Raw genomic sequence first — 20,184 nt, forward strand, 5'->3', positions numbered from 1 at the left:
CTGGCCTGGGTTAGTGTTCTGTCCCAGGTCTAGCCTGGGTTAGTGTTCTGTCTCAGGTCTAGCCTGGGTTAGTGTTCTGTCTCAGGTCTAGTCTGGGTTACTGTTCTGCCCTATGTCTGGTCTGGGTCAATGTTCTGTCCCAGGTCTGGTCTGGGTTAGTGTTCTGTACCAGGTCTGGTCTGGGTTAGTGTTCTGTCCCAGGTCTGGTCTGGGTTACTGTTCTGCCCTATGTCTGGTCTGGGTTAGTGTTCTGTCCCAGGTCTGGTCTGGGTTAGTGTTCTGTACCAGGTCTGGTCTGGGTTAGTGTTCTGTCCCAGGTCTGGTCTGGGTTAGTGTTCTGTACCAGGTCTGGTCTGAGTTAGTGTTCTGTACCAGGTCTGGTCTGGGTTAGTGTTCTGTCCCAGGTCTAGTCTGGGTTAGTGTTCTGTACCAGGTCTGGTCTGGGTTAGTGTTCTGTCCCAGGTTTGGTCTGGGTTAGTGTTCTGTCCCAGGTCTGGTCTGGGTTAGTGTTCTGTCCCAGGTCTAGTCTGGGTTAGTGTTCTGTACCAGGTCTGGTCTGGGTTAGTGTTCTGTCCCAGGTCTGGTCTGGGTTAGTGTTCTGTACCAGGTCTGGTCTGGGTTAGTGTTCTGTCCCAGGTCTAGTCTGGGTTAGTGTTCTGTACCAGGTCTGGTCTGGGTTAGTGTTCTGTCCGAGGTCTGGCCTTGGTTAATGATCTGTCTTGGTGTTAATAAGTGTTATGGTCCACACAGTTTATTTATCAAAGCTGGGATACTACTATGCCATCTGGCTTAGACTGTCCACAGATGGAACTATCCAGTGTAAGCTTCAAAATGGAGGCAGATTTTTTGTGTGTGGGCTTTTCATAAAATGTTATGTGTGGAGATTAAAATCATGACTGCATTTTGTCTGTCACTATTATGTTTTTTCTCACGTGATAACTGCATTCTGGTTTTCTTGGAGGTGGTTAGGGACATTAAATACCATGTAAAATAGCTATGTTTTTACTAGAAAAATGTGTGGTTTGTGAATTAAATTAAATTATTGCATTCCAGTCTGCCAAGCACTGGTTACTGTAAACAGGACTGCGTTCCATGTTTCAAAGAGTTGAGAAATGTTGACTTGAAGGTCGGCCTTTTCCTGGTAAATTGTTGGCTATTGTAGTCAGCTTCATGGAATACACTACAGGAGTATTTTAGGTCTTGGTGAAATCAAACATTGAAAAGGTTTCCATTCATTTTGGAATGAGGCATATAGCTGGATCTACACAATAGATGGCATGGGACATCTCAACATTACTACTTTTGAGGTGTAAAAAACATCTGACAAACTAACATTTTGTTAAGATGCTCTTGGCTATTTCCCGTACAGCTTAGCATTTCACACGTCTTTAAAGGTTAATTAAGTAGATAATTCAATTTGTTGGCCTTCCAGCTAAGGTATTGTATCACATTCCTCAAATGAACATGGTTTGGCATGCGCTGGACAGTGGAAATGAACATGGTTTGGCATGCGCTGGACAGTGGAAATGAACATGGTTTGACATGCGCTGGACAGTGGAAATTAACATGGTTTGGCATGCGCTGGACAGTGGAAATGAACATGGTTTGACATGCGCTGGACAGTGGAAATTAACATGGTTTGACATGCGCTGGACAGTGGAAATGAACATGGTTTGACATGCGCTGGACAGTGGAAATTAACATGGTTTGGCATGCGCTGGACAGTGGAAATGAACATGGTTTGACATGCGCTGGACAGTGGAAATTAACATGGTTTGACATGCGCTGGAGAGTGGAAATGAACATGGTTTGACATGCGCTGGACAGTGGAAATGAACATGGTTTGGCATGCGCTGGACAGTGGAAATGAACATGGTTTGACATGCGCTGGACAGTGGAAATGAACATGGTTTGACATGCGCTGGACAGTGGAAATGAACATGGTTTGACATGCGCTGGACAGTGGAAATGAACATGGTTTGACATGCGCTGGACAGTGGAAATGAACATGGTTTGACATGCGCTGGACAGTGGAAATTAACATGGTTTGGCATGCGCTGGACAGTGGAAATTAACATGGTTTGGCATGCGCTGGACAGTGGAAATGAACATGGTTCGCTCCCTCAAAAAGCCTTGCTATTAGAAATAACAAGTGACCACCATGTAAATATTTAGATCAGTCTTTTCATTGTTGGTGGGTGTTTACAGTATCTGTCACATACCTATAGCACTGGCCAATGGGCATTTGGTCAAGCAGTAGTGTCTGGTCTATGGCACTGCATCCCAGTGCTATAGGCGTCACTACAGACCCTGGTGTGATCCCGGGCTGTATCACAACCAGCCATGATTGGTAGTCCCATAGGCCGGTGCACAATTGGCCCAGCATCGTCTGGGTTAGGGTTTGGCCAGGGTAGGCCATCATTGTAAAATAAGAATTTGTTCTTATCTGACTTGCCTAGTTAAATAAAGGTAAAATATTGTAAAACACTCACTTTGGGAGCAAATTGGAAAACTCCAGAAAGTACTGTAGTATTGTGATTGTATGAGCTGAAAGTAGTTGAACTAACAGTGACATTGGGTATGTACTGTACATTTAGTTGAACTAACAGTGACATTGGGTATGTACTGTACATTTAGTTGAACTAACAGTGACATTGGGTATGTACTGTACATTTAGTTGAACTAACAGTGACATTGGGTATGTACTGTACATTTAGTTGAACTAACAGTGACATTGGGTATGTACTGTACATTTAGTTGAACTAACAGTGACATTGGGTATGTACTGTACATTTAGTTGAACTAACAGTGACATTGGGTATGTACTGTACATTTAGTTGAACTAACAGTGACATTGGGTATGTACTGTACATTTAGTTGAACTAACAGTGACATTGGGTATGTACTGTACATTTAGTTGAACTAACAGTGACATTGGGTATGTTCTGTACATTTAGTTGAACTAACAGTGACATTGGGTATGTACTGTACATTTAGTTGAACTAACAGTGACATTGGGTATGTACTGTACATTTAGTTGAACTAACAGTGACATTGGGTATGTACTGTACATTTAGTTGAACTAACAGTGACATTGGGTATGTACTGTACATTTAGTTGAACTAACAGTGACATTGGGTATGTATTGTACATTTAGTTGAACTAACAGTGACATTGGGTATGTTCTGTACATTTAGTTGAACTAACAGTGACATTGGGTATGTACTGTACATTTAGTTGAACTAACAGTGACATTGGGTTGGTTTCTCAAATGACTGCCTCACCTGGTTCACCAACTACTTCTCAGACAGAGTTCAGTGTGTCAAATCGGAGGGCCTGTTGTCCGGACCTCTGGCAGTCTCTATGGGGGTGCCACAGGGTTCAATTCTTGGGCTGACTCTCTTCTGTGTATACATAAATGATGTCGCTCTTGCTGCTGGTGATTCTCTGATCCACCTCTACGCAGATGACACCATTCTGTATACTTCTGGCCCTTCTTTGGACACTGTGTTAACAAACCTCCAGACGAGCTTCAATGCCATTACAACTCTCCTTCCGTGGCCTCCAACTGCTCTTAAATGCAAGTAAAACCAAATGCATGCTCATCAACCGATCAATGTCTGCACCTGCCCGCCCGTCCAGCATCACTACTCTGGACGACTCTGACTTAGAATATGTGGACAACTACAAATACCTGGGTGTCTGGTTAGACTGTAAACTCTCCTTCCAGGCTCACATTAAGCATCTCCAATCCAAAATTACATCTAGAATCAGCTTCCTATTTCACAACAAAGCATCCTTCACTCATGCTGCCAAACATACCCTCGTAAAACTGACTATCCTCCCACTGTCCTTTACAAAATAGCCTCCAACACTCTACTCAGCAAATTGGATGCAGTCTATCACAGTGCCATCCGTTTTGTCACCAAAGCCCCATATACTACCCACCACTGCGACCTGTATGCTCTCGTTGGCTGGCCCTCGCTTCATATTCATCGCCAAACCCACTGGCTCCAGGTCATCTGTAAGTCTTTACTAGGTAATGCCCCGCCTTACCTCAGCTCACTTGTCAACATAGCAGCACCCACCCATAGCACGCGCTCCAGCATGTATATCTCACTGGTCACCCCCAAAGCCAATTCCTCCTTTGGCCACCTTTACTTCCAGTTCTCTGCTGCCAATGACTGGATCGAACTGCAAAAATCACTGAAGCTGGAGACTCGTATCTCCCTCACTAACTTTAAGCACCAGCTGTCAGAGCAGCTCACAGATCACTACATACAGTGCCTTGCGAAAGTATTCGGCCCCCTTGAACTTTGCGACCTTTTGCCACATTTCAGGCTTCAAACATAAAGATATAAAACTGTATTTTTTTGTGAAGAATCAACAACAAGTGGGACACAATCATGAAGTGGAACGACATTTATTGGATATTTCAAACTTTTTTAACAAATCAAAAACTGAAAAATTGGGCGTGCAAAATTATTCAGCCCCTTTACTTTCAGTGCAGCAAACTCTCTCCAGAAGTTCAGTGAGGATCTCTGAATGATCCAATGTTGACCTAAATGACTAATGATGATAAATACAATCCACCTGTGTGTAATCAAGTCTCCGTATAAATGCACCTGCACTGTGATAGTCTCAGAGGTCCGTTAAAAGCACAGAGAGCATCATGAAGAACAAGAAACACACCAGGCAGGTCCGAGATACTGTTGTGAAGAAGTTTAAAGCCGGCTTTGGATACAAAAAGATTTCCCAAGCTTTAAACATCCCAAGGAGCACTGTGCAAGCGATAATATTGAAATGGAAGGAGTATCAGACCACTGCAAATCTGTCCATAGGACAACAATCAGTCGTATATATTACGACAATCAGTCGTATATTGCACAAATCTGGCCTTTATGGAAGAGTGGCAAGAAGAAAGCCATTTCTTAAAGATATCCATAAAAAGTGTTGTTTAAAGTTTGCCACAAGCCACCTGGGAGACACACCAAACATGTGGAAGAAGGTGCTCTGGTCAGATGAAACCAAAATTGAACTTTTTGGCAACAATGCAAAACGTTATGTTTGGCGTAAAAGCAACACAGCTCATCACCCTGAACACACCATCTCCACTGTCAAACATGGTGGTGGCAGCATCATGGTTTGGGCCTGCTTTTCTTCAGCAGGGACAGGGAAGATGGTTAAATACAGGACCATTCTGGAAGAAAACCTGATGGAGTCTTCAAAAGACCTGAGACTGGGACAGAGATTTGTCTTCCAACAAGACAATGATCCAAAACATAAAGCAAGATCTACAATGGAATGGTTCAAAAATAAACATATCCAGGTGTTAGAATGGCCAAGTCAAAGTCCAGACCTGAATCCAATCGAGAATCTGTGGAAAGAACTGGAAACTGCTGTTCACAAATGCTCTCCATCCAACCTCACTGAGCTCGAGCTGTTTTGCAAGGAGGAATGGGAAAAAATGTCAGTCTCTCGATGTGCAAAACTGATAGAGACATACCCCAAGCGACTTACAGCTGTAATCGCAGCAAAAGGTGGCGCTACAAAGTATTAACTTAAGGGGGCTAAATAATTTTGCACGCCCAATTTTTCAGTTTTTGATTTGTTAAAAAAGTTTGAAATATCCAATAAATGTTGTTCCACTTCATGATTGTGTCCCACTTGTTGTTGATTCTTCACAAAAAAATACAGTTTTATATCTTTATGTTTGAAGCCTGAAATGTGGCAAAAGGTCGCAAAGTTCAAGGGGGCCGAATACTTTCGCAAGGCACTGTATGTACATAGCCCATCTGTAAATAGCCCATCTGTAAATAGCCCATCTGTAAATAGCCCATCTTTAAATAGCCCATCCAACTACCTCATCCCCATACTGTTATTTATTTATTTTGCTCCTTTGCACCCCAGTATCTCTACTTGCACATTCATTTTCTGCACGTCTATCACTCCAGTGTTTAATTGCTATATTGTAATTACTTCGCCACCATGGCCTATTTATTGCCTTACCTCCCTTATCCTACCTCATTTGCACTCACTGTATATAGAATTTTACTATTGCATTACTGACTGTATGTTTGTTTATTCCATGTGTAACTCTGTGTTGTTGTTTTTGTCGCACTGCTTTGCTTTATCTTAGCCAGGTCGCAGTTGTAAATGAGAACTTGTTCTCAACTAGCTTACCTGGTTAAATAAAGGTGAAATAAAAATACAAAAATAAGTTGGGTGTGTACTGTACATTTAGTTGAATTAGCAGCGATAGTGCAGCCGAAACGCGTCAGTTTTTAAACTGTGTTCCCATTGAACATGCCATAGAAATAAAGGCATTTTAATGAATTATATGAAGAGTGCCCTGATCCTCCTTTCTTTTTGGTTCTAACAGTGACATTGGGTTTGTACTGTACAGTACAGCTGTCGATGCCTGGGATTATTCAGCATATTTAGGAGGGAAAACACTGCATTCTATTGAACTTCGGCATAGTATTTACAGTTTACCTCTAAATAAAATGTCTATCAATTTTAGATACCCAAGACATGGTATCAGGGTTAGTAGTTTTCTATCTATTTTAATATGGATGTCCAAGACATGGTATCAGGGTTAGTAGTTTTCTATCTATTTTAATATGGATGTCCAAGACATGGTATCAGGGTTAGTAGTTTTCTATCTATTTTAATATGGATGTCCAAGACATGGTATCAGGGTTAGATGTGACCTGACCAAAAATAGTAGATCATTACTAGGTCCTTGCTGACCCCATTAGACCATTACTAGGTCCTGGCTGACCCCATTAGACCATTACTAGGTCCTGGCTGACCCCATTAGACCATTACTAGGTCCTGGCTGATCCCATTAGACCATTACTAGGTCCTGGCTGACCCCATTAGATCATTACTAGGCCCCGGCTGACCCCATTAGACCATTACTAGGTCCTGGCTGACCCCATTAGACCATTACTAGGTCCTGGCTGACCCCATTAGACCATTACTAGGTCCTGGCTGACCCCATTAGACCATTACTAGGTCCTGGCTGATCCCATTAGACCATGACTAGGTCCTGGCTGACCCCATTAGACCATTACTAGGCCCCGGCTGACCCCATTAGACCATTACTAGGTCCTGGCTGACCCCATTAGACCATTACTAGGTCCTGGCTGACCCCATTAGATCATTACTAGGCCCCTGCTGACCCCATTAGACCATTATTAGGCCCTGGCTGACCCCATTAGACCATTACTAGGTCCTGGCTGACCCCATTGACCATTACTAGGCCCCGGCTGACCCCATTAGACCATTACTAGGTCCTGCCTGACCCCATTAGACCATTACTAGGTCCTGGCTGACCCCATTAGACCATTACTAGGTCCTGGCTGAACCCATTAGACCATTACTAGGCCCCTGCTGACCCCATTAGACCATTACTAGGCCCCGGCTGACCCCATTAGACCATTACTAGGCCCCGGCTGACCCCATTAGACCATTACTAGGCCCCTGCTGACCCCATTAGACCATTACTAGGTCCTGGCTGACCCCATTAGACCATTACTAGGTCCTGGCTGACCCCATTAGACCATTACTAGGTCCTGGCTGATCCCATTAGACCATTACTAGGTCCTGGCTGACCCCATTAGACCATTACTAGGTCCTGGCTGATCCCATTAGACCATCACTAGGTCCTGGCTGACCCCATTAGACCATTACTAGGCCCCGGCTGACCCCATTAGACCATTACTAGGTCCTGGCTGACCCCATTAGACCATTACTAGGTCCTGGCTGACCCCATTAGATCATTACTAGGCCCCTGCTGACCCCATTAGACCATTATTAGGCCCTGGCTGACCCCATTAGACCATTACTAGGTCCTGGCTGACCCCATTGACCATTACTAGGCCCCGGCTGACCCCATTAGACCATTACTAGGTCCTGGCTGACCCCATTAGACCATTACTAGGTCCTGGTTGAACCCATTAGACCATTACTAGGCCCCTGCTGACCCCATTAGACCATTACTAGGCCCCGGCTGACCCCATTAGACCATTACTAGGCCCCGGCTGACCCCATTAGACCATTACTAGGCCCCTGCTGACCCCATTAGACCATTACTAGGTCCTGGCTGACCCCATTAGACCATTACTAGGTCCTGGCTGACCCCATTAGACCATTACTAGGTCCTGGCTGATCCCATTAGACCATTACTAGGTCCTGGCTGACCCCATTAGATCATTACTAGGCCCCGGCTGACCCCATTAGACCATTACTAGGTCCTGGCTGACCCCATTAGACCATTACTAGGTCCTGGCTGATCCCATTAGACCATTACTAGGCCCTGGCTGAACCCATTAGACCATTACTAGGCCCTGGCTGAACCCATTAGACCATTACTAGGTCCTGGCTGACCCCATTAGACCATTACTAGGTCCTTGCTGACCCCATTAGACCATTACTAGGTCCTGGCTGACCCCATTAGATCATTACTAGGCCCCGGCTGACCCCATTAGACCATTACTAGGTCCTGGCTGACCCCATTAGACCATTACTAGGCCCCGGCTGACCCCATTAGACCATTACTAGGTCCTGGCTGACCCCATTAGACCATTACTAGGTCCTGGCTGACCCCATTAGATCATTACTAGGCCCCTGCTGACCCCATTAGACCATTATTAGGCCCTGGCTGACCCCATTAGACCATTACTAGGTACTGGCTGACCCCATTGACCATTACTAGGTCCTGCCTGACCCCATTAGACCATTACTAGGTCCTGGCTGACCCCATTAGACCATTACTAGGCCCCGGCTGACCCCATTAGACCATTACTAGGCCCCGGCTGACCCCATTAGACCATTACTAGGCCCCTGCTGACCCCATTAGACCATTACTAGGTCCTGGCTGACCCCATTAGACCATTACTAGGTCCTGGCTGACCCCATTAGACCATTACTAGGTCCTGGCTGATCCCATTAGACCATTACTAGGTCCTGGCTGACCCCATTAGATCATTACTAGGCCCCGGCTGACCCCATTAGACCATTACTAGGTCCTGGCTGACCCCATTAGATCATTACTAGGCCCCGGCTGACCCCATTAGACCATTACTAGGTCCTGGCTGACCCCATTAGACCATTACTAGGCCCCGGCTGACCCCATTAGACCATTACTAGGTCCTGGCTGACCCCATTAGACCATTACTAGGTCCTGGCTGACCCCATTAGATCATTACTAGGCCCCTGCTGACCCCATTAGACCATTATTAGGCCCTGGCTGACCCTATTAGACCATTACTAGGTCCTGGCTGACCCCATTGACCATTACTAGGTCCTGCCTGACCCCATTAGACCATTACTAGGTCCTGGCTGACCCCATTAGACCATTACTAGGCCCCGGCTGACCCCATTAGACCATTACTAGGCCCCGGCTGACCCCATTAGACCATTACTAGGCCCCTGCTGACCCCATTAGACCATTACTAGGTCCTGGCTGACCCCATTAGACCATTACTAGGTCCTGGCTGACCCCATTAGACCATTACTAGGTCCTGGCTGATCCCATTAGACCATTACTAGGTCCTGGCTGACCCCATTAGATCATTACTAGGCCCTGGCTGACCCCATTAGACCATTACTAGGTCCTGGCTGACCCCATTAGACCATTACTAGGTCCTAACCTGTTTGATCGTGTCAAACCCCAGCCATAACTGTCCATATATAATATTATTATTACCATGAGCCACAGTATCAGTATGTCTGTCTAGAAACCTTCTGTCCTCTACTAGCTACTACCAGCACAAGGCTGTCTTTGTAGCTGCCCACTAATATGGACGAAGCTGAGCCTTATGCAGTGGAAAGAGACATTTATATTGTTGTTGGACAGCGCCAGTCGTCAGCATTCGCTCTGCCTGGGTCTGCCAGTCGCACTTAAGTCACTTCTTCTCTTCCAAGAATTCCCCCTCGCTCGGAACAAAGAGCTCAAACAGTTGGAGTCCGAGTTCCCGACAAAGAAGTACTGGGACTTTTGTTTCGACGGGCAGAGTTAGACGTTTTCACAGCATCGTGCTTGTTCCTTTTAAGAGGCTGTTTGACCAAATCTCAGGGTAACTCAATCCAAGCGCGTTATGTTCTCTCTAATAAAGAGCGTCTCGCCAATAATTCACGGTGGGTCACAGTGACATGTAGGCTACCTCCAGGTCCCATTGAGAAGCTGGCAGAGGAGAGCAGAGCACTCTGACAGTCATCAGATTGTTGGGGAGGCTCTACTGTTTCTCCCTTTCTTCCCCTTTATACTCTCTCTCTCTCGTTATACTCTCTCTTTATACTCTCTCTCTCTTTATACTCTCTCTCTCTTTATACTCTCTACTCTTTATACTCTCTCTCTTTATACTCTCTCTTTTTATACTCTCTCTCTCTTTATTCTCTCTCTCTTTATACTCTACTCTACTCTTTATACTCTCTCTCTCTCTCTTTATACTCTCTCTTTTTATACTCTCTCTCTCTCTTTATACGCTCTTTTTATACTCTCTCTCTCTTTATACTCTCCCTCTCTTTATACTCTCTACTCTTTATACTCTCTCTCTCTCTTTATACTCTCTCCCTTTCTTTCTCTCTCCCTTTCTTTCTCTCTCTTTATACTCTCTCTCTTTATATTCTCTCTCTCTTTATATTCTCTCTCTCTTTATACTCTCTCTCTCTTTATATTCTCTCTCTCTTTACACTCTACTCTTTATACTCTCTCTCTCTTTATACTCTCTCTCTTTATACTCTTTCTCTCTTTATATTCTCTCTCTCTTTATACTCTCTCTCTCTTTATATTCTCTCTCTCTTTACACTCTACTCTTTATACTCTCTCTCTTTATACTCCCTCCATCTTTATACTCTCTCTCTTTATACTCTCTCTTAATCCTTTCTCTCTTTATACTCTCTCTCTTTATACTCTCTCTCTCTTTATACTCTCTCTCTCTTTATATTCTCTCTCTCTACACTCTACTCTTTATACTCTCTCTCTCTTTATACTCTCTCTTAATCCTTTCTCTCTTTATACTCTCTCTCTCTTTATACTCTCTCTCTCTTTATACTCTCTCTCTCTTTATATTCTCTCTCTCTACACTCTACTCTTTATACTCTCTCTCTCTTTATACTCTCTCTCTTTATACTCTCTCTCTCTTAATCCTTTCTCTCTTTATACTCTCTCTCTCTTTATACTCTCTCTCTTAATCATTTCTCTCTTTATACTCTCTTTCTCTTTATACTCTCTCTCTCTTAATCCTTTCTCTCTTTATACTCTCTCTCTCTTAATCCTTTCTCTCTTTATACTCTCTCTCTTTATACTCTCTCTCTCTCTTTATACTCTCTCTCTCTTTATACTCTCTCTCTCTTAATCCTTTCTCTCTTTATACTCTCTCTTAATCCTTTCTCTCTTTATACTCTCTCTCTCTCTTTATACTCTCTTTCTCTTAATCATTTCTCTCTTTATACTCTCTCTCTCTTTATACACTCTCTCTTTATACTCTCTCTCTCTCTTTATACTCTCTCTCTCTTAATAATTTCTCTCTTTATACTCTCTCTCTCTTTATACTCTCTCTCTCTTAATCCTTTCTCTCTTTATACTCTCTCTCTTTATACTCTCTCTCTTTATACTCTCTCTCTTTATACTCTCTCTCTCTCTTTATACTCCCTCTCTCTCTTTATACTCTCTTTCTTTATACTCTCTCTTTATACTCTCTCTTTATACTCTACTCTTTATACTCTCTCTCTCTTTATACTCTCTCTCTCTTTATACTCTCTTTCTTTATACTCTACTCTTTATACTCTCTCTCTCTTTATACTCTCTCTCTCTTTACACTCTACTCTTTATACTCTCTCTCTCTTTATACTCTCTCTCTCTTTATACTCTCTCTCTTTATACTCTCTCTCTCTTTATACTCTCTACTCTTTATACTCTCTCTCTCTCTTTATACTCTACTCTTTATACTCTCTCTCTCTTTATACTCTCTCTCTCTCTTTATACTCTCTCTCTTTATACTCTCTCTCTCTTTATACTCTCTACTCTTTATACTCTCTCTCTCTCTTTATACTCTCTCTCTTTATACTCTACTCTTTATACTCTCTCTCTCTTTATACTCTCTCCATCTTTATACTCTCTCCATCTTTATACTCTCTCTCTCTTTATACTCTCTCTCTCTTTATACTCTCTCTCTCTCTTTATACTCTCTCTCTCTTTATACTCTCTCCATCTTTATACTCTCTCTCTCTTTATACTCTCTTTCTTTATACTCTACTCTTTATACTCTCTCTCTCTTTATACTCTCTTTCTTTATACTCTACTCTTTATACTCCCTCCGTCTTTATACTCTCTCTCTCTTTATACTCTACTCTTTATACTCTCTCTCTCTTTATACTCTCTCTCTCTTTATACTCTACTCTTTATACTCTCTCTCTCTTTATACTCTCTCTCTCTTTATACTCTACTCTTTATACTCTCTCTCTCTTTATACTCTCTCTTTATAGTCTCTCTCTCTCTTTATACTCTCTCCATCTTTATACTCTCTCTCTCTCTTTATACTCTCTCTTTATACTCTACTCTTTATACTCTCTCTCTCTTTATACTCTCTCTCTTTATACTCTCTCTCTCTTTATACTCTCTCTCTTTATACTCTCTCTCTCTTTATATTCTCTCTCTCTTTACACTACTCTTTATACTCTCTCTCTTTATACTCCCTCCATCTTTATACTCTCTCTCTTTATACTCTCTCTTAATCCTTTCTCTCTTTATACTCTCTCTCTTTATACTCTCTCTCTCTTTATACTCTCTCTCTCTTTATATTCTCTCTCTCTACACTCTACTATTTATACTCTCTCTCTCTTTATACTCTCTCTCTTTATACTCTATCTCTCTTAATCCTTTCTCTCTTTATACTCTCTCTCTCTTTATACTCTCTCTCTTAATCATTTCTCTCTTTATACTCTCTTTCTCTTTATACTCTCTCTCTCTTAATCCTTTCTCTCTTTATACTCTCTCTCTCTTAATCCTTTCTCTCTTTATACTCTCTCTCTCTTAATCCTTTCTCTCTTTATACTCTCTCTCTCTTTATACTCTCTCTCTCTTAATCCTTTCCCTCTTTATACTCTCTCTTAATCCTTTCTCTCTTTATACTCTCTCTCTCTCTTTATACTCTCTTTCTCTTAATCATTTCTCTCTTTATACTCTCTCTCTCTTTATACACTCTCTCTTTATACTCTCTCTCTCTCTTTATACTCTCTCTCTCTTAATAATTTCTCTCTTTATACTCTCTCTCTCTTTATACTCTCTCTCTCTTAATCCTTTCTCTCTTTATACTCTCTCTCTTTATACTCTCTCTCTTTATACTCTCTCTCTTTATACTCTCTCTCTCTCTTTATACTCCCTCTCTCTCTTTATACTCTCTTTCTTTATACTCTCTCTTTATACTCTCTCTCTCTTTATACTCTACTCTTTATACTCTCTCTCTCTTTATACTCTCTCTCTCTTTATACTCTCTTTCTTTATACTCTACTCTTTATACTCTCTCTCTCTTTATACTCTCTCTCTCTTTACACTCTACTCTTTACTCTCTCTCTCTTTATACTCTCTCTCTCTTTATACTCTCTCTCTTTATACTCTCTCTCTCTTTATACTCTCTACTCTTTATACTCTCTCTCTCTCTTTATACTCTACTCTTTATACTCTCTCTCTCTTTATACTCTCTCTCTCTCTTTATACTCTCTCTCTTTATACTCTCTCTCTCTTTATACTCTCTACTCTTTATACTCTCTCTCTCTCTTTATACTCTCTCTCTTTATACTCTACTCTTTATACTCTCTCTCTCTTTATACTCTCTCCATCTTTATACTCTCTCCATCTTTATACTCTCTCTCTCTTTATACTCTCTCTCTCTTTATACTCTCTCTCTCTCTTTATACTCTCTCTCTCTTTATACTCTCTCTCTTTATACTCTCTCTCTCTTTATACTCTCTACTCTTTATACTCTCTCTCTCTCTTTATACTCTACTCTTTATACTCTCTCTCTCTTTATACTCTCTCTCTCTCTTTATACTCTCTCTCTTTATACTCTCTCTCTCTTTATACTCTCTACTCTTTATACTCTCTCTCTCTCTTTATACTCTCTCTCTTTATACTCTACTCTTTATACTCTCTCTCTCTTTATACTCTCTCCATCTTTATACTCTCTCCATCTTTATACTCTCTCTCTCTTTATACTCTCTCTCTCTTTATACTCTCTCTCTCTCTTTATACTCTCTCTCTCTTTATACTCTCTCCATCTTTATACTCTCTCTCTCTTTATACTCTCTTTCTTTATACTCTACTCTTTATACTCTCTCTCTCTTTATACTCTCTTTCTTTATACTCTACTCTTTATACTCCCTCCGTCTTTATACTCTCTCTCTCTTTATACTCTACTCTTTATACTCTCTCTCTCTTTATACTCTCTCTCTCTTTATACTCTACTCTTTATACTCTCTCTCTCTTTATACTCTCTCTCTCTTTATACTCTACTCTTTATACTCTCTCTCTCTTTATACTCTCTCTTTATAGTCTCTCTCTCTCTTTATACTCTCTCCATCTTTATACTCTCTCTCTCTCTTTATACTCTCTCTTTATACTCTCTCTCTCTTTATACTCTACTCTTTATACTCTCTCTCTCTTTATACTCTCTCTCTTTATACTCTCTCTCTCTTTATACTCTCTCTCTTTATACTCTCTCTCTCTTTATATTCTCTCTCTCTTTACACTACTCTTTATACTCTCTCTCTTTATACTCCCTCCATCTTTATACTCTCTCTCTTTATACTCTCTCTTAATCCTTTCTCTCTTTATACTCTCTCTCTTTATACTCTCTCTCTCTTTATACTCTCTCTCTCTTTATATTCTCTCTCTCTACACTCTACTATTTATACTCTCTCTCTCTTTATACTCTCTCTCTTTATACTCTATCTCTCTTAATCCTTTCTCTCTTTATACTCTCTCTCTCTTTATACTCTCTCTCTTAATCATTTCTCTCTTTATACTCTCTTTCTCTTTATACTCTCTCTCTCTTAATCCTTTCTCTCTTTATACTCTCTCTCTCTTAATCCTTTCTCTCTTTATACTCTCTCTCTCTTAATCCTTTCTCTCTTTATACTCTCTCTCTCTTTATACTCTCTCTCTCTTAATCCTTTCCCTCTTTATACTCTCTCTTAATCCTTTCTCTCTTTATACTCTCTCTCTCTCTTTATACTCTCTTTCTCTTAATCATTTCTCTCTTTATACTCTCTCTCTCTTTATACACTCTCTCTTTATACTCTCTCTCTCTCTTTATACTCTCTCTCTCTTAATAATTTCTCTCTTTATACTCTCTCTCTCTTTATACTCTCTCTCTCTTAATCCTTTCTCTCTTTATACTCTCTCTCTTTATACTCTCTCTCTTTATACTCTCTCTCTTTATACTCTCTCTCTCTCTTTATACTCCCTCTCTCTCTTTATACTCTCTTTCTTTATACTCTCTCTTTATACTCTCTCTCTCTTTATACTCTACTCTTTATACTCTCTCTCTATTTATACTCTCTCTCTCTTTATACTCTCTTTCTTTATACTCTACTCTTTATACTCTCTCTCTCTTTATACTCTCTCTCTCTTTACACTCTACTCTTTACTCTCTCTCTCTTTATACTCTCTCTCTCTTTATACTCTCTCTCTTTATACTCTCTCTCTCTTTATACTCTCTACTCTTTATACTCTCTCTCTCTCTTTATACTCTACTCTTTATACTCTCTCTCTCTTTATACTCTCTCTCTCTCTTTATACTCTCTCTCTTTATACTCTCTCTCTCTTTATACTCTCTACTCTTTATACTCTCTCTCTCTCTTTATACTCTCTCTCTTTATACTCTACTCTTTATACTCTCTCTCTCTTTATACTCTCTCCATCTTTATACTCTCTCCATCTTTATACTCTCTCTCTCTTTATACTCTCTCTCTCTTTATACTCTCTCTCTCTCTTTATACTCTCTCTCTCTTTATACTCTCTCCATCTTTATACTCTCTCTCTCTTTATACTCTCTTTCTTTATACTCTACTCTTTATACTCTCTCTCTCTTTATACTCTCTTTCTTTATACTCTACTCTTTATACTCCCTCCGTCTTTATACTCTCTCTCTCTTTATACTCTACTCTTTATACTCTCTCTCTCTTTATACTCTCTCTCTCTTTATACTCTACTCTTTATACTCTCTCTCTCTTTATACTCTCTCTCTTTATACTCTACTCTTTATACTCTCTCTCTCTTTATACTCTCTCTTTATAGTCTCTCTCTCTCTTTATACTCTCTCCATCTTTATACTCTCTCTCTCTCTTTATACTCTCTCTTTATACTCTCTCTCTCTTTATACTCTACTCTTTATACTCTCTCTCTCTTTATACTCTCTCTCTTTATACTCTCTCTCTCTATACTCTCTCTCTTTATACTCTCTCTCTCTTTATATTCTCTCTCTCTTTACACTACTCTTTATACTCTCTCTCTTTATACTCCCTCCATCTTTATACTCTCTCTCTTTATACTCTCTCTTAATCCTTTCTCTCTTTATACTCTCTCTCTTTATACTCTCTCTCTCTTTATACTCTCTCTCTCTTTATATTCTCTCTCTACACTCTACTCTTTATACTCTCTCTCTCTTTATACTCTCTCTCTTTATACTCTCTCTCTCTTAATCCTTTCTCTCTTTATACTCTCTCTCTCTTTATACTCTCTCTCTTAATCATTTCTCTCTTTATACTCTCTTTCTCTTTATACTCTCTCTCTCTTAATCCTTTCTCTCTTTATACTCTCTCTCTCTTAATCCTTTCTCTCTTTATACTCTCTCTCTTTATACTCTCTCTCTCTCTTTATACTCTCTCTCTCTTAATCATTTCTCTCTTTATACTCTCTCTCTCTTTATACTCTCTCTCTTAATCCTTTCTCTCTTTATACTCTCTCTCTCTTAATCATTTCTCTCTTTATACTCTCTCTCTCTTAATCCTTTCTCTCTCTTAATCCTTTCTCTCTTTATACTCTCTCTCCCTTTATACTCTCTCTCTCTTTATACTCTCTCTCTTAATCCTTTCTCTCTTTATACTCTCTTTCTCTTTATACTCTCTCTCTCTTAATCCTTTCTCTCTTTATACTCTCTCTCTCTTAATCCTTTCTCTCTTTATACTCTCTCTCTCTTAATCCTTTCTCTCTTTATACTCTCTCTCTCTTTATACTCTCTCTCTCTCTTTATACTCTCTTTCTCTTAATCATTTCTCTCTTTATACTCTCTCTCTCTTTATACACTCTCTCTTTATACTCTCTCTCTCTCTTTATACTCTCTCTCTCTTAATAATTTCTCTCTTTATACTCTCTCTCTCTTTATACTCTCTCTCTCTTAATCCTTTCTCTCTTTATACTCTCTCTCTTTATACTCTCTCTCTTTATACTCTCTCTCTTTATACTCTCTCTCTCTCTTTATACTCCCTCTCTCTCTTTATACTCTCTTTCTTTATACTCTCTCTTTATACTCTCTCTCTCTTTATACTCTACTCTTTATACTCTCTCTCTCTTTATACTCTCTCTCTCTTTATACTCTCTTTCTTTATACTCTACTCTTTATACTCTCTCTCTCTTTATACTCTCTCTCTCTTTACACTCTACTCTTTACTCTCTCTCTCTTTATACTCTCTCTCTCTTTATACTCTCTCTCTTTATACTCTCTCTCTCTTTATACTCTCTACTCTTTATACTCTCTCTCTCTCTTTATACTCTACTCTTTATACTCTCTCTCTCTTTATACTCTCTCTCTCTCTTTATACTCTCTCTCTTTATACTCTCTCTCTCTTTATACTCTCTACTCTTTATACTCTCTCTCTCTCTTTATACTCTCTCTCTTTATACTCTACTCTTTATACTCTCTCTCTCTTTATACTCTCTCCATCTTTATACTCTCTCCATCTTTATACTCTCTCTCTCTTTATACTCTCTCTCTCTTTATACTCTCTCTCTCTCTTTATACTCTCTCTCTCTTTATACTCTCTCCATCTTTATACTCTCTCTCTCTTTATACTCTCTTTCTTTATACTCTACTCTTTATACTCTCTCTCTCTTTATACTCTCTTTCTTTATACTCTACTCTTTATACTCCCTCCGTCTTTATACTCTCTCTCTCTTTATACTCTACTCTTTATACTCTCTCTCTCTTTATACTCTCTCTCTCTTTATACTCTACTCTTTATACTCTCTCTCTCTTTATACTCTCTCTCTTTATACTCTACTCTTTATACTCTCTCTCTCTTTATACTCTCTCTTTATAGTCTCTCTCTCTCTTTATACTCTCTCCATCTTTATACTCTCTCTCTCTCTTTATACTCTCTCTTTATACTCTCTCTCTCTTTATACTCTACTCTTTATACTCTCTCTCTCTTTATACTCTCTCTCTTTATACTCTCTCTCTCTATACTCTCTCTCTTTATACTCTCTCTCTCTTTATATTCTCTCTCTCTTTACACTACTCTTTATACTCTCTCTCTTTATACTCCCTCCATCTTTATACTCTCTCTCTTTATACTCTCTCTTAATCCTTTCTCTCTTTATACTCTCTCTCTTTATACTCTCTCTCTCTCTTTATACTCTCTCTCTCTTTATATTCTCTCTCTACACTCTACTCTTTATACTCTCTCTCTCTTTATACTCTCTCTCTTTATACTCTCTCTCTCTTAATCCTTTCTCTCTTTATACTCTCTCTCTCTTTATACTCTCTCTCTTAATCATTTCTCTCTTTATACTCTCTTTCTCTTTATACTCTCTCTCTCTTAATCCTTTCTCTCTTTATACTCTCTCTCTCTTAATCCTTTCTCTCTTTATACTCTCTCTCTTTATACTCTCTCTCTCTCTTTATACTCTCTCTCTCTTAATCATTTCTCTCTTTATACTCTCTCTCTCTTTATACTCTCTCTCTTAATCCTTTCTCTCTTTATACTCTCTCTCTCTTTATACTCTCTCTCTCTTAATCATTTCTCTCTTTATACTCTCTCTCTCTTAATCCTTTCTCTCTCTTAATCCTTTCTCTCTTTATACTCTCTCTCCCTTTATACTCTCTCTCTCTTTATACTCTCTCTCTTAATCCTTTCTCTCTTTATACTCTCTTTCTCTTTATACTCTCTCTCTCTTAATCCTTTCTCTCTTTATACTCTCTCTCTCTTAATCCTTTCTCTCTTTATACTCTCTCTCTCTTAATCCTTTCTCTCTTTATACTCTCTCTCTCTTTATACTCTCTCTCTCTTAATCCTTTCTCTCTTTATACTCTCTCTTAATCCTTTCTCTCTTTATACTCTCTCTCTCTCTATACTCTCTTTCTCTTAATCATTTCTCTCTTTATACTCTCTCTCTCTTTATACACTCTCTCTTTATACTCTCTCTCTCTCTTTATACTCTCTCTCTCTTAATAATTTCTCTCTTTATACTCTCTCTCTCTTTATACTCTCTCTCTCTTAATCCTTTCTCTCTTTATACTCTCTCTCTTTATACTCTCTCTCTTTATACTCTCTCTCTTTATACTCTCTCTCTCTCTTTATACTCCCTCTCTCTCTTTATACTCTCTTTCTTTATACTCTCTCTTTATACTCTCTCTCTCTTTATACTCTACTCTTTATACTCTCTCTCTCTTTATACTCTCTCTCTCTTTATACTCTCTTTCTTTATACTCTACTCTTTATACTCTCTCTCTCTTTTTACTCTCTCTCTCTTTACACTCTTTACACTCTTTATACTCTCTCTCTCTTTATACTCTCTCTCTCTTTATACTCTCTCTCTTTATACTCTCTCTCTCTCTTTATACTCTCTACTCTTTATACTCTCTCTCTCTCTCTCTTTATACTCTACTCTTTATACTCTCTCTCTCTTTATACTCTCTCTCTCTCTTTATACTCTCTCTCTTTATACTCTCTCTCTCTTTATACTCTCTACTCTTTATACTCTCTCTCTCTCTTTATACTCTCTCTCTTTATACTCTACTCTTTATACTCTCTCTCTCTTTATACTCTCTCCATCTTTATACTCTCTCTCTCTTTATACTCTCCATCTTTATACTCTCTCTTTCTTTATACTCTCTTTCTTTATACTCTACTCTTTATACTCTCTCTCTCTCTTTATACTCTCTCTCTCTTTATACT

The 20,184-nt window shown here is 39.7% G+C and overlaps 1 protein-coding gene across 3 annotated transcripts in view; it reads left to right on the forward strand.

Annotated features, from left to right (window-relative positions):
* LOC110506865 (ADAMTS-like protein 3) overlaps positions 1 to 20,184 on the forward strand; it is a 249,991-nt gene that overhangs the window by 97,120 nt on the left and 132,687 nt on the right. The gene's annotated exons all lie outside the window — the stretch shown is intronic.

Source organism: Oncorhynchus mykiss, chromosome 6 (genome assembly GCF_013265735.2).
Source record: "Oncorhynchus mykiss isolate Arlee chromosome 6, USDA_OmykA_1.1, whole genome shotgun sequence".
Taxonomy (NCBI): domain Eukaryota; kingdom Metazoa; phylum Chordata; class Actinopteri; order Salmoniformes; family Salmonidae; genus Oncorhynchus; species Oncorhynchus mykiss.